General features: G+C 37.9%; 1 long non-coding RNA gene across 1 annotated transcript; it reads right to left on the bottom strand.

The window, feature by feature from the left end:
• Positions 1-394: 394 nt before the first annotated feature.
• On the bottom strand, positions 395-12563 carry LOC120440806. The gene is made up of 14 exons (XR_005613531.1): positions 12475-12563; positions 11107-11199; positions 9033-9125; positions 8542-8606; positions 8158-8222; positions 7665-7729; positions 7281-7345; positions 6789-6853; positions 6404-6468; positions 6020-6084; positions 5530-5594; positions 2821-2885; positions 2330-2394; positions 395-532 (listed from the first exon to the last, which is right to left on the bottom strand). It is a non-coding gene; the product is annotated as an uncharacterized LOC120440806 (long non-coding RNA).
• Positions 12564-13239: the final 676 nt, after the last annotated feature.

Below are 13239 nucleotides of genomic sequence, written 5' to 3'. Positions count from 1 at the left end.
ATACATAAGGCCAGCGGGATTATAAAGGGCACTGCCGATCCGCTTTTGCCCTTCTCATTCTCCGCCATGCTTTATCCGCCATGTGCGTATGAAAACAAAGGTACTGCGCATGCGCTGCTTTTACCCATATTCTATCGCAATATTTCATTTTCTTATCGTTGCCCAAAATTATACCGGTATTACCGTGAACGGTATGATATGGCCCAGCCCTACTGCAAACTAAATGACTTTTGCAAACATGTATATGTCTCAGATGTGTCTATAGATTTTTTTAACCTGATTATTTAACAACTGTTCCTCTTTTTAGCATTAAACCATGATTCATGACAAAGTCGCTACATTTTGAAAAGAGCGACTGTCTCATACAGGACATTGAGCATTTTACACTGTTTGATTTTAATCACAATGGATAGTCTCCCATTAGCAATGTGCCCACAGAAATGTCTCATCACTGCTCCAATCTCTGTGGGACATCATGGAGATTTTTGTTTCCTTTGAGGATTTTCCCCTTCAGCACCATTTTCAGGAAATGCTAAAAGGAGGAGAGAAAATAAGATCAACTTACTTTTGATATGTTAACTATAAAGCTATTATAAAGGTACTCTTTAAGAACAATGGGACGTAAACATCAAAGCCCTTTCATGGTACACATATCAAAAGAACTCCAGGTACATAAACACAGCATTTTTAACTGGTTTTAAATAGCGGTGGGGCTTTAGGTTTACACTGGGCTTCGTCTTTTTGCCATGTTAGATGAAGACAATCTCTTAAAAGCTACATTCTGACCAGCACATCAAGCTCATTTAAAAAAAAAAAACCAAAAACAACAACAACAACTCAAAGGAAACTATTAAAGATAAAACTTCTATGTGAAAGCCACAGGACACCGAAATACAAAACGACTATGTCATTTAGGTTCTAAACCACACAACTATAGAAAAACAGTAACTGACATTTGTTTCCATCCAGTTTCAACATATCATACTTAATGTTTTTCTTTTTTCCACTTTCAATCATAAAGAATCCATTTCCGCTTTGTCCTGATTCTTTTACTTAGCTTGTCCAAAAATTATTTGTCATTTCCCCACTCTTATTCTCATGCGATTTTGTACTGTGACAGTAACCCAGTTCAGAGCTGGCATTATCGCAAGTTCTGGGGATCAGACATCATGCAACCAGCATTAACTAAAGCTCTAAAGATACCCAAGATGCTTTGAGGATGCATTCAAGATCCAGTGATGGAAGGCAAACATTTGTCTGCATTCCTCTGAAAGTCAAAACAATCTGTATCGAAGACGATGTAGGACAGTCTACTCTAATGGCATACTCAACAAAACAAGACTCATGGGGAACCTTTCTCTCTTTTGATGAAAACGTCAAATGTTAAGTATTATGGTAAAATTTCCACTTGTTATATCTTGACAGATAATCATCTAAAATGAATGAACAAAATCCTCACCTTTACAATTTATGCAAATCAATTTCAAAGCAGAAAGGTGAACATTACAAAAGGCACATTTTTTCAGTCTCGTCTCTGATGAATACACTACATCATGCATACAGTTCTCTTGAAAAAATAAAGTTCATTAAGTTTGAACCATGAATTTTGAGTGATTTCATGTAATGCAGAAACTTCACTCATTTGAGACACTGCAGCCCTTGTGGCATGAATACATCCAGTAGGAGCCAACATTTCAGGGTTTCCCATTCATTGTTTAAGCATGCTTTCTGATACAGTGACATTATTTTTGAGCAAAAGAGCATCTGAATAACCGCTCCTCATTTACTTTGAGTTGAAGTATGAGTTAAATCCAAATAAATCACCTAGCATCGTCTTGATGCATACTCAATCATCGAGGTAAGTAAATCCCCAAAGTTGAATCTGTTCATACGGACATAGCATTTTCAGTGGAAGAAACATTTCGTCATTCATCCAAATGACTTCTTCAATTTCATCCAACAAGAACAAGAACACACAAGTGTTGTTTGGATGTTGATAGTGACTGAAGAGTCTCTTGGATGACTGACAAAAGGTTTCTCCCGCTGAAAAAGATACGTCCAGATGAACAGAATCAACTTTTGGGGAAGTCAACTACCTGTTGATTTAAAACCTTAGCAAACCTCTGGAAAGCATTTGGTAATTGTTCATTTTAAGAAGAGCCCATCTTTCAATTGATTTACACATTGAAAACACACACAGTCCTCACAATGTATGCATCTTACATTAACCAGCACTGTAAGAACTGTGTCTACCAACCTCACTATCAACATCCAAACAACTATTTTGTATTATCTTTCCCATAATAACAATAGCAGAAAATTTAGTCACCTGCTCATCATCTTTGAGGGAGGACGATGCCATGGGCATATCAACATGAGGAAGATCGGTATGCCCTGAAACGTTGTGCAAACAAACAAAAAAGGGCATTAACATCCATTCAACACAGATACGTTGAGACTTTACAATGCAGTTACGTAGCTACACTGGTTAGTGACATAAATGAGGCAAATGGAATGCAATAATAGTGATAGAAAATTAATTCCTCAGTGTAAACTAAGATAACACACGACAGTATCCACACACAGTCCTCATAATAATGTACCTGACAGCTTCATACACTGTAGGGTCTGTGTTTCATGTGGACTTGGGAGCCCATCTTTCGATAGACTTGCATATCCAAAACACACACAGTCCTCACAATGTATGTATCTTACATTAACCCGCACTGTAAGAACTGTGTCTACCAACCTCACTATCAACATCCAAACAACTATGTTGTGTTATTTTTGCCATAATAACAACAGCAGAAAATTAGTCACCTGCTCATCATCTTTGAGGGAGGACGATGCCATGGGCGTATCAACATGAGGAAGATCGGTGTGCCCTGAAACGTTGTGCAAACAAACACAAAAGGGCATTAACATCCATTCAACACAGATACGTTGAGACTTTTCAATACAGTTATGTAGCTACATTGGTTAGTGACATAAATGAGCCAAATGTAATGCAATAATATTGATAGAAAATTAATTTCTCAGTGTAAACTAAATAACACCCGACAGATTCCACACACAGTCCTCACAATGCATGTATTTTGCATTAACCAGCACTGTAAGAACTGTGTCTACTAGAGCAGGGCGATATGGCCAAAAATATTTATCACGATATATATTTGAAAATTTGCGATAACGATATAACTGACGATATACTTGATGTGAGACAAAATACAACTCCACAACTTTACTAGTGCAAAAAAACCCCATCCATTTATTTTCACTTAAACAAGCAGCTGTTTTTTTTATATGCATTAAAGCTATATACAAATTTAACAGTGCAAATGCAAATTTCTTGCTGAAAGTTTAACCAAAAGGCATTTCCAGTAGAAATGGGATGACATATCCTGAGCATAACCATGTATAATATCCACTGTAGTTAAAAAGAGGTGCTTTGCAACATTAAACTGCAGTGTGCCAAATAAAAAGGCAAATATGTATTTTTCGGACCATAAAGTGCACGGGATTATAAGGCACATTAAGCGAAAACAAAGCAGTCAGATAAATCAAACTTTATTCAACTCATTCTTCTTGCTTCCTCCACTTCTGTACCATTGATTCATTAATGCTGTATTCTATCACAGCTGCTCTATTCCCATGTTGTTGCAGTATATTAATGACTAACCTCATATTGTGGATGGATTATCTCAGTTGTTCTCCTGACTGAAGTTTGGTCCGTTTACAGCATCCTGCCATGCGATTGCATTTGTCCCTAACCACCAGGAACCCTCACGTTAACTTTTATCGAGTGGAAAAGTGTTAGCGTTCATCCTCCAGCTTCACTGTTTATGTTATGCTAGCATAGCTGTGTCGCTAGCGATCACGTAGCACATCATTATATACTACCTAGCCCAACTTCAGTAACCCTACAAACGTCACTGCTGTTTAGTTTCCTGTCTTCATTTATGTTGGAAGTGATAGCAGAGCTGTACGCGTTGAATTTTTTCAGAAATCTGTCAGTCAGAACATGCTATCCGGTTGTTCAGTCTGACATCACTGGCCGTGTCTGGGCCTAAACTCCGCTGCAGGTCCATATATCAAACGATCACTGTGGCATTACTGAGAGTTGAAAAACTGTCTAAAGTCTTTCATCTTTAATAAAATGATCAGTGTTCTGCTCTACCAGGTGTAACAATTGAGTTTAACATCCAGGCATCCATGAAAATGGAATTTATGACATTTAACGGCGTTAGAAGTTAGCAGGAAGTTAGCTCGCTAGCTTCTATCTAAATACAATATAGCATGTCCTGACTGCGGGTTTTGGAAACAAATTCAAACGTTACAGCTCTGCTATAACTTCCAACATAAATGAAGACAGAAAACTAAACAGCAGTGACGTTTGTAGGGTTACTGAAGTTTGGCTAGCTGGTAGATAATGATGTGCTACGTGACCGCTAGCGACACAGCTATGTTAGCATAACATAAACAAGCTAACTTTTTTTCCACTCGATAAAAGTTAACGTGAGTGTTCTCGGTGGTCAGGAACAAATGGAATCGCATGGCAGGATGCTGTAAAAGGACTAAACTTCAGCCAGGAGAACAAGTGAGATAATCCATCCACAATACGAGGTTAGTCATTCATATACTGCTGCATGGGCTGTGCTGTAGTTACATCGTAAGGTTTTAAAAACTGAGCTTAAATAAATGATTAGTAGTAATAAAAGCCAAGGGAGGTCAACAGTGATCACTGACTGTTTTAGGAGCTTTTTGAGATTAAATAGAAGAAAATACAAAACATTAAACATGTTAACAACACAAAAGCCATATTAAATGCAGACTACTTTAGGCCCGGAAGTAGGATTCGTCACGTCATCACTGAACAACCGGATAACATGTTTAGGTAACTAGCGAAACTAGCGAGCTAACTTCCGCTAGCTTCCTGCTAACTTCTAACTCCGTTAAATGTAATAAATTCTGTTTTCATGGATGCCTGGATGTTAAACACCTGGTAAAGCAGCAATGCTGATCGTTTTATTAAAGATTAAAGAATTTAGACAGTTTTAACTCTCAGTGATGCTGTGTGTTCGTTTGACTTTGGGACCTGAAGAGGACGCAGTTTAGGACCCAGATTATTCCCAGATTTATGAGCACCTTAGTCCGACAAATACGGTAATAACGACGCCCCCCTTGCATGTTCTACAAAAAAATGTGCTTTGTTGTGTATCTGACGGACAAACACCAAACCAGTTCCACATCACTGAAGTTGCACCATTTTTTTACAAACCAGTTCTGGTTCATCTGTTTCACTCAACAATCGGCCATGTGCGTCATGAAAACAAAGGCACTGCGCATGCGCGCTTTTACCCATATTCTATCGCGATATTTCATTTTCTTATCGCTGCCCAACACTGTACCGGTATTACCGTGAACGGTATAATATGGCCCAGCCCTAGTGTCTACCAACCTCACTATCAACATCCAAACACCACTGCTGTGGTCTTGTTGCAATAATAATGACAGCAGAAAATTAGTCACCTGCTCATCATCTTTGAGGGAGGACGATGCCATGGGCGTATCAACATGAGGACGATCGGTGTGCCCTGAAACGTTGTGCAAACAAACAAAAAGGGCATTAACATCCATTCAACACAGATACGTTGAGACTTTACAATGCAGTTACGTAGCTACACTGGTTAGTGACATAAATGAGGCAAATGGAATGCAATAATAGTGATAGAAAATTAATTCCTCAGTGTAAACTAAGATAACACACGACAGTATCCACACACAGTCCTCATAATAATGTACCTGACAGCTTCATACACTGTAGGGTCTGTGTTTCATGTGGACTTGGGAGCCCATCTTCGATAGACTTGCATATCCAAAACACACACAGTCCTCACAATGTATGTATCTTACATTAACCCGCACTGTAAGAACTGTGTCTACCAACCTCACTATCAACATCCAAACAACTATGTTGTGTTATTTTTGCCATAATAACAACAGCAGAAAAATTAGTCACCTGCTCATCATCTTTGAGGGAGGACGATGCCATGGGCATATCAACATGAGGAAGATCGGTGTGCCCTGAAACGTTGTGCAAACAAACACAAAAGGGCATTAACATCCATTCAACACAGATACGTTGAGACTTTTCAATACAGTTATGTAGCTACATTGGTTAGTGACATAAATGAGCCAAATGTAATGCAATAATATTGATAGAAAATTAATTTCTCAGTGTAAACTAAATAACACCTGACAGATTCCACACACAGTCCTCACAATGTATGTATTTTACATTAACCAGCACTGTAAGAACTGTGTCTACCAACCTCACTATCAACATCCAAACACCACTGCTGTGGTCTTGTTGCAATAATAACAACAGCAGAAAATTAGTCACCTGCTCATCATCTTTGAGGGAGGACGATGCCATGGGCGTATCAACATGAGAAAGATCGGTGTGCCCTGAAACGTTGTGCAAACAAACACAAAAGGGCATTAACATCCATTCAACACAGATACGTTGAGACTTTACAATGCAGTTACGTAGCTACACTGGTTAGTGACATAAATGAGGCAAATGGAATGCAATAATAGTGATAGAAAATTAATTCCTCAGTGTAAACTAAGATAACACACGACAGTATCCACACACAGTCCTCACAATGTATGTATTTTACATTAACCAGCACTGTAAGAACTGTGTCTACCAACCTCACTATCAACATCCAAACACCACTGCTGTGGTCTTGTTGCAATAATAATGACAGCAGAAAATTAGTCACCTGCTCATCATCTTTGAGGGAGGACGATGCCATGGGCGTATCAACATGAGGACGATCGGTGTGCCCTGAAACGTTGTGCAAACAAACAAAAAAGGGCATTAACATCCATTCAACACAGATACGTTGAGACTTTACAATGCAGTTACGTAGCTACACTGGTTAGTGACATAAATGAGGCAAATGGAATGCAATAATAGTGATAGAAAATTAATTCCTCAGTGTAAACTAAGATAACACACGACAGTATCCACACACAGTCCTCATAATAATGTACCTGACAGCTTCATACACTGTAGGGTCTGTGTTTCATGTGGACTTGGGAGCCCATCTTTCGATAGACTTGCATATCCAAAACACACACAGTCCTCACAATGTATGTATCTTACATTAACCCGCACTGTAAGAACTGTGTCTACCAACCTCACTATCAACATCCAAACAACTATGTTGTGTTATTTTTGCCATAATAACAACAGCAGAAAAATTAGTCACCTGCTCATCATCTTTGAGGGAGGACGATGCCATGGGCATATCAACATGAGGAAGATCGGTGTGCCCTGAAACGTTGTGCAAACAAACACAAAAGGGCATTAACATCCATTCAACACAGATACGTTGAGACTTTTCAATACAGTTATGTAGCTACATTGGTTAGTGACATAAATGAGCCAAATGTAATGCAATAATATTGATAGAAAATTAATTTCTCAGTGTAAACTAAATAACACCTGACAGATTCCACACACAGTCCTCACAATGTATGTATTTTACATTAACCAGCACTGTAAGAACTGTGTCTACCAACCTCACTATCAACATCCAAACACCACTGCTGTGGTCTTGTTGCAATAATAACAACAGCAGAAAATTAGTCACCTGCTCATCATCTTTGAGGGAGGACGATGCCATGGGCGTATCAACATGAGGAAGATCGGTGTGCCCTGAAACGTTGTGCAAACAAACACAAAAGGGCATTAACATCCATTCAACACAGATACGTTGAGACTTTACAATGCAGTTACGTAGCTACACTGGTTAGTGACATAAATGAGGCAAATGGAATGCAATAATAGTGATAGAAAATTAATTCCTCAGTGTAAACTAAGATAACACACGACAGTATCCACACACAGTCCTCATAATAATGTACCTGACAGCTTCATACACTGTAGGGTCTGTGTTTCATGTGGACTTGGGAGCCCATCTTTCGATAGACTTGCATATCCAAAACACACACAGTCCTCACAATGTATGTATCTTACATTAACCCGCACTGTAAGAACTGTGTCTACCAACCTCACTATCAACATCCAAACAACTATGTTGTGTTATTTTTTGCCATAATAACAACAGCAGAAAAATTAGTCACCTGCTCATCATCTTTGAGGGAGGACGATGCCATGGGCATATCAACATGAGGAAGATCGGTGTGCCCTGAAACGTTGTGCAAACAAACACAAAAGGGCATTAACATCCATTCAACACAGATACGTTGAGACTTTTCAATACAGTTATGTAGCTACATTGGTTAGTGACATAAATGAGCCAAATGTAATGCAATAATATTGATAGAAAATTAATTTCTCAGTGTAAACTAAATAACACCTGACAGATTCCACACACAGTCCTCACAATGTATGTATTTTACATTAACCAGCACTGTAAGAACTGTGTCTACCAACCTCACTATCAACATCCAAACACCACTGCTGTGGTCTTGTTGCAATAATAACAACAGCAGAAAATTAGTCACCTGCTCATCATCTTTGAGGGAGGACGATGCCATGGGCGTATCAACATGAGGAAGATCGGTGTGCCCTGAAATGTAGTGGAAACAAACACAAAAGGGCATTAACATCCATTCAACACAGATACGTTGAGACTTTACAATGCAGTTACGTAGCTACACTGGTTAGTGACATAAATGAGGCAAATGGAATGCAATAATATTGATAGAAAATTAATTCCTCAGTGTAAACCAACATAACACACGACAGTATCCACACACAGTCCTCTTAATAATGCACCTGACAACTTCATACACTGTAGGGTCTGTGTTTCATGTGGACTTGGGAGCCCATCTTTCGATAGATGTACACATGCAAAACACACACAGTCCTCACAATGTATGTGTCTTACATTAACCAGCACTGTAGGAACTGTGTCTACCAACCTCATTATCAACATCCAAACACCACTGCTGTGGTCTTGTTGCAATAATAATGACAGCAGAAAATTACTCACCTGCTCATCATCTTTGAGGGAGGACGATGCCATGGGCGCATCAGCTTCATCTTTGGGTTTAAACTTGTCTCTTGGCTGCCTCATTGTAATGCACTGTTTCAGAAAAAGAAAAAATAATAGTACAATTTGTGTAATACTTCATCACTGTAGTTTACAGTGAAAACTGATCTTATACAGGAGGTGCTAACCCTCTGGAGTCAAGGGTATAATTGGCTGTTTTCGACTACTTTTAAATTTTACCTTTATATTTCCCCTTTAAAAAAAAAAAAGTTTTCCTTGCCTTCTTTGTCATTATTCTTTACACAACAACCTTTAATTTTGACATACTGTATTAACATAACTGACCCAAAAACATAAAATCAGAGTAGGTTAAGGTTATACTTTTCAGTATGAAAATCACAAAGACGTTTAGCGAGTCATTCTAATTACTTAATTTTACATTTCTAAAACATATGTACAAATTTGACAAACCACATTATATACAACTATTTACATAAAATGCAGGAAATTCCTCTGGTGGTTTTTGTAAGGTTATTTCCAAATTTACTGGTTTTCCTTCTCCTCAGGTTACGAGCCTTGGTGTCATCCTACATAGTTCACTTTCCTATAAATCTATCTATCTATGTCCATAGTCTTGTTACCTCCCGTACTGACTACTGCAATTCTCTCTTGCATGGTCTCCCCATAAATCCTCCATAAGCTTCATCTGGTTCAGAACTCTGCTGCTCGCATTATCACCAGAACCCCCTCCTACCAGCACATCACCCTGTTCTTCAGGAACTTCACTGGCTCCTGTGAAATTCGAATAATATACAAACTTCTTCTGCTCAACTTCAAGGCCCTTCATAACCTTGCTCCTCCTTACCCTTCTGACCTGTTAAGCACTATCTCTTCTGCCCGCTCACTTCCATCTTCTTTTTCTATCCAGCTTGCTGTGCCTTCTTTCCACCACCATGGGAAGCAGAGCTTTTAGCTGCTCTGCTCACAGGCTGTAGAACTCTCTACCCCAGATATAAGAAACATTGGTTCTCTCCCCAGTTTAAATCTCAACTCAAAACCCATCTGTTCAAATTTGCATGTCCACTGTGAACCCACTGTTTGTTAATTTTATCTTGTACTTTTGTTTTTATTGTTCCTTATTTTGTCATTGTTCTATTATGCATTTCATCCCTTTGTAAAGTGTCCTTGGCTGTCTTGAAATGTGCTATAAATAAAATTTATTATTATTTAAAACAATCAGGTGTCACACAAATTATTTGTGTTACTCATCAAAATTGTTCCTGTCCACCACAAGACAGAACAGAGGGACACACCACAGGCCTGACAAAAGGGAGTGTATCACTCCTGTTGCACACCTAGAGACAGCAGTTAGATTTCAGTCTGCCTTTGGTAGCTTTTCAGTCAGGGTGAGGGTGACATTCACCTCACCATTTTGACACACAAAACAGTCAAATAAACCCAGATTTAACTACAAACTAACAATACACTCCAGACACACTTAATGTCACAAATCTCTCACATCTCAAAACTTGTTATAGAGAGCACTGTCTTGCTCTCTCCTGCCATCACTCCCAAAAGTTTACCCTATTCATAAACAACCAAAACAGCCATATAATTGTTTGATCGGCTCTTGTTCATTTATCCACCACAATAGGGAAGGAGAGGTAATACTTTATCTATCTATCTATATTTTTTGAAGAAAATCACGTTTTTATTTGTTCCTGCACTAAATGTGATGACAGTTTTCAGGAAAAAATTTGAAATTATGTTTCATAACTCTGCTTTTACGTTGCGTATCAACACATTTTAAAAAACTGATATATACAAATATTGCTGATAAATTGTAAACATGCCATGTGATCTGCACTCCAGAAAGTTAAATATTAGCTACCTCAGTTATCTGAAATGTCTCATTACTAGCATTTCATATCTATTTTAGCTTTGCTTAAAATCTGGAGACAGTGGGATGAATAAATAATAACATCTCAGTATTTCCAAATGTCATAGTTGAACTATAAAGCTATGTGTTAGACTAGGTTGCAATAATTACAACAGCAGAAAATTAGTCACCTACTCATCATCTTTGAGGGAGGACGATGCCATGGGCACATCAGCTTCATCTATGGGTTTAATCTTTTCTCTTGGCTGCCTCATTGCAATGCACTGTCTCAGAAATGGGAAAAAAATGTACAATTTGTATACTACTTCTCAATGTAGTTTACAGTGAAAAATGATGTTTTACAGGAGGTGCTTTCAAGGGTATAATTGGCTGTTTTCGACTACTTTTGATTATACCTCTATATTTCGCTGTTAAAAAAAATTTCCTTGCCTTGTTTGGCATCATTCTTTACAGAACAACCTCACATGTCTGACTACATTTATTTTGTAATTTTGACATATTGTATTAACACAATTGACCTAAAAAAAATTACACAAAAACATAAAATCAGAGTAGGAAAATGTTATACTTTTTACTATGAAAACCACAAACATGTTTAGTGATTTTTTTCTCATTACTTAATTTCAAATTTCTAAAACATATGTACAAATTTTACAAACCACAGTCTATACAAATGTTTATGTAAAATGCAGGCAATTAGTGTATCACTCCTCCTGTTGCACACCTGGAGACAGTGTTTAGATTTCAGTCTGCCTTTGGTAGCTTTTTAGCCAGGGTCAGGGTGACATTCACCTCACCATTCTGACACACAAAACAATCAATCAAACCCAGATTTAACTACAAACTAACTATACACTCCAGACACACTTAATGTCACAAATCTCTCACATCTCAAAACTTGTTATAGACACCGCTCTCTCCTGCCATCACTCCCACAAGTTTCCCTATTAGTAAACAACCAAAACAGCCATATAATTGTTTGATCGGCTCTTGTTCATTTATTCAACACAATAGGGAAGGAGAGGTAAAAATATATCTATCTATCTCTTTTTTAAAGGAAATCACGTTTTTATTTGTTCCTGCACTAAACGTGATGACATCTTCACTCTGGTTTTACTTGGCCTATCAACACATTTTAAAAAACTGATACGCATGTAGTTGATAGACCATAAATTGGCCATGTGATCTGCACTCCAGAGAGTTAAATGTTAGCTACCACGGTTATCTGAAATGTCTCATTAATAGCATGTCACGTATATTGCAGCATTGCTTAAACTCTGGAGACAGTGGGATGAGTAAATAATAACATCTCAGTAATTTCAAATGTCACAGTTTAATTAAAAACACATGTGTTAGACTAGGTATTTAACCTTGACTAATAAATATACAACGTGTCATCAAAAAATGCTAGATTTAGCATTTGAATTAGCTTGAAATACAAAACTTAATCAAGGAATATACATCAAAGAAAAACCTTGACAAAACTAAATCTAACTGGTTGCTGGACTATAAAGCTGGAAAAATTCAAAAGTTTAAAGTTACCTGTTAGCGTCTCCACACCAGTTCACAGCCAAGCTTCAATACTCCTCAACTCCAAGTCACGAAGTGAGGGGGGAGGGGTGAAAACTGAAGCTCATTGGCTAAAAAGTGGTCAGGTGACGAGAGTGCTTACCCTTTCTTTTAAATGGAATTTCAGTGAAATATTTACAGTGAGGAAGGACTGGGTTTTTATTGCATTTGTTATTTTGTTGTTTTTGTTTAATAGGACATTCCTTTAAAAAAAAAAAGTATTAGTTATTTATTTGAAGCAAAGTACAAAATTATGGCAGCTGGTATATGAAGGCATTAATAGCTCCTCACCTAGTTATTCCCAGAGACTCCCATTTTAATCTCATCTTCAGAAGTATAGTCCAGGGTTACAAGCATTACGAACACACAGAACAATACCTTAAAGAAACTTGCCATTTTCCTGCAGTAGTTGTTAGCTATAACAACAAACTTGATAGACTAAATGCTGAACAGTGTGGAAATGATAATAATAATTATTATATGAGTTACTATGGGTGGCACAGTGGTATGGTGGTTAGCACTGTTGTCTCACAGCCAGAAGGTTCCTAGTATAAAGCCTTGGCTGAGTTTGTATTTCTAACTGTGCATGTGTGTGTTTTCTTCAGGTACTCCACCTTCCTACCACAGATCTAAAACATTCATGTTAGGTTGAATAGACATGATAATTTGATAGCAGTTATTGAGTGAGGGGTTGTTTGTCTGTGTGTTATAGACAGGGTGCACATAACTGGTACGCAG

The sequence above is a fragment of the Oreochromis aureus genome, linkage group 6, assembly GCF_013358895.1.
Source record: "Oreochromis aureus strain Israel breed Guangdong linkage group 6, ZZ_aureus, whole genome shotgun sequence".
Lineage (NCBI taxonomy): Eukaryota > Metazoa > Chordata > Actinopteri > Cichliformes > Cichlidae > Oreochromis > Oreochromis aureus.
This window is presented reverse-complemented; position numbering and strand designations above follow the sequence as displayed.